At 37.2% G+C, this 2,437-nt stretch overlaps 1 long non-coding RNA gene across 1 annotated transcript in view; it reads right to left on the reverse strand.

Moving 5' to 3' along the window:
* The window catches only part of LOC117119981, a 7,656-nt gene extending 6,617 nt beyond the window's left edge, over window positions 1–1,039 (reverse strand). The window contains exon 1 of the long non-coding RNA XR_004447271.1: window positions 927–1,039. This is a non-coding gene — a long non-coding RNA (uncharacterized LOC117119981). The remainder of the gene's footprint in view (window positions 1–926) is intronic.
* Between the last annotated feature and the right edge of the window lie 1,398 nt (window positions 1,040–2,437).

Below are 2,437 nucleotides of genomic sequence, written 5' to 3' on the forward strand. Positions count from 1 at the left end.
ATATATATGTGTGTGTGTGTGTGTGTGTGTGTGTGTGTGTGTGTGGGGTGGGGGATGTGCAATTTGCAGGTGAATGAAAGGTGTTTTGATTTAGAACAGCTCACTTTTTATTAAGTGAAAAGTGTTTATGAATAATGTTTAAAATATTTTGCCGATGTTGATGGCGAATTGCTAAATGTGTAGGGGGATTTTATTCCAAATGATATCCCGGTGGTATATTCTATTTTTGTGGATTTTGTAATTCAGGTGTGTTTGATCAAACCATACAGCTATAACATTTTATAGCTCCATGATCAAACTAGCTCACAAACCTCGGCACCATCGTAGCTGCCTATATAGGGACGTCACTCAACGTCAGTACTGTATATAACATGGAACAAAATATTGTTTAAAAAAAAAACTGAAATGATAGAAAGATGTAAATCTGAGGAAAGGATTAATAGCAATCAAAATCACTGTTAGTGGCCGGGTTGCTGTGAAGTGGAGCATTGCTAACAGTTCTATAGGACAATACAGTTTCCCAAGTGAACTGTAGCATTGACAGTACTGTAAGGCATTTTATTTTCTATAAAGAGATCAGTGGCGGGTTCCAATATAGACCAGGGATTTCAGCGCCACCATACTGCTACAGATTGCCAATTACAAACAAAACACCCGCATAGGCCTACAAATTAGCAATAAGATTTCCAAGCTTTGCAATTATATTAATTTGTTGAACGACAGGCCATGGATGGATGAAAGAAAAGCTGCTATTGGCAGTCCTTTATGCTCAAGTGGCTCTATTCCTTATAATTTTAACTACTCAATGGATATGATAGAGTAAAGTTGAAATATGTAAACTTAAAATGAATAACGTTGTTATGTGAATGAACAAGAGCGGAGCTAATTCATATGGCGTTCTAAAATAAATTAAATTATATACTTACCAGTGGTATTAACGCTTTTGAGAAACAAATTGTATAAATTTTTACCAGTAGACCTATGCGGAAACATAGTAATCTTGATAAGAAAACAACTTGTACTTTATAATGCATGAAAGAATAGTTTATAATAACACTTTTCTTATTATGTGAACCATAACGAACCAAAAGAGGATCTAAAACGTAGGTAGGGCCTACACAAATTCAGCAGAAGAGTGACGCAAAATGAACGAACAAAGTAATTCCACGTCACAGAAACTGTCAAATCTCGCGACACTAGGAATGTTACATGGGTTGGTGAAAGCAAGGAGGCATAAAAATAATACCTCCTGGTGAAAGTGTATGTCAGAATCAGATATAAGCTATCCCTATACCAATATTCTTTAACCTATTATTTACCTCAAATTGTGATTGATTTGTCATTAGGCCTAGGTTTCTTTTTGTTATACTGATGATCACTGTTGACAGTCGAAACATGCATTGAAGAATAAAATCACCCAAATCAGTATTATAGGAAACGTTTTATTTTCAATAAAGGAACTCATGACTCGCGAAAAAAATCATGGAATCGTCTAACTTTAACCCATTATTTAACGCGACCTTACGTAAGTGCATCAACATTTTCTTAGATCACCATCGCTCTTTCGGGGAGGCGGCAGTGGGAGTGCATTTATCCACGTAAGTATCTCATTCAACCAACGATATGGTCTATTTCGTGAACACTTACCTAGATGAATAGGCCTACTAGTCAGTAAGCGAGAAATATTGAAATAAAGGTGGAACTTACCAAAGAGCCTCGGCATCTGAGAAGACATCCATTCAGGGGTGGCGCTAGTGGGGAGGGGGAAGGGCCCCGGCCCCGTCGGGGAGAAAACCACAATTCATCGAGGAGAAAAACAAATTTATATGTATTTTCCACACAGTACCGTACGGTGTTACGCAACCATTCTGGGCCAGGGAACCATTTCCTAGGCACGGAACAAATTTGCGGACCACTCCTCGCCTCATATAGGCCTACTAATATTCAAAGTCATTACTTAGACCTATAACGTAGTCGAATCATATTTTCTTTGTTTGACATAGGGAGAGCACCAATTATGCCAGTCAGTGGCGTAGGTATAGGCAGTGCAGCCAGTGCAAAACACTGGGGCCTGAGGATTGGGGGGGGCCCATTCAATAGGCATATACTTTAGATCTAAAATATATTTTTTTAAATTCCTATTTAAATTTCCCCTTAATAATATCAGGTTTTAGAGGCCATAATTATAGATTATATTCATTACAATTTACCACTGGACACTGCAAGTAGGATGAGTTTTTACAAAAACTAAAAAACAAAAACAAAAACAAAAAACAAAAAACAAAAAAACATACCCATGAACAGCTTCGTATCTGTTGAATAAAATCAAGGTTATTTTCTTCCATTAGGTATTTACGTATACTTTGCTTCATCTGACTGGCATCAGAAGAAATTGCTCAGATGCTTACAAAAATATTTAATCAATTGGGGGGGGGGG

Source organism: Anneissia japonica, unplaced genomic scaffold, assembly GCF_011630105.1.
Source record: "Anneissia japonica isolate Jap-2015-1 unplaced genomic scaffold, ASM1163010v1 scaffold2774_len142755_cov157, whole genome shotgun sequence".
Taxonomy (NCBI): Eukaryota; Metazoa; Echinodermata; class Crinoidea; order Comatulida; family Comatulidae; genus Anneissia; species Anneissia japonica.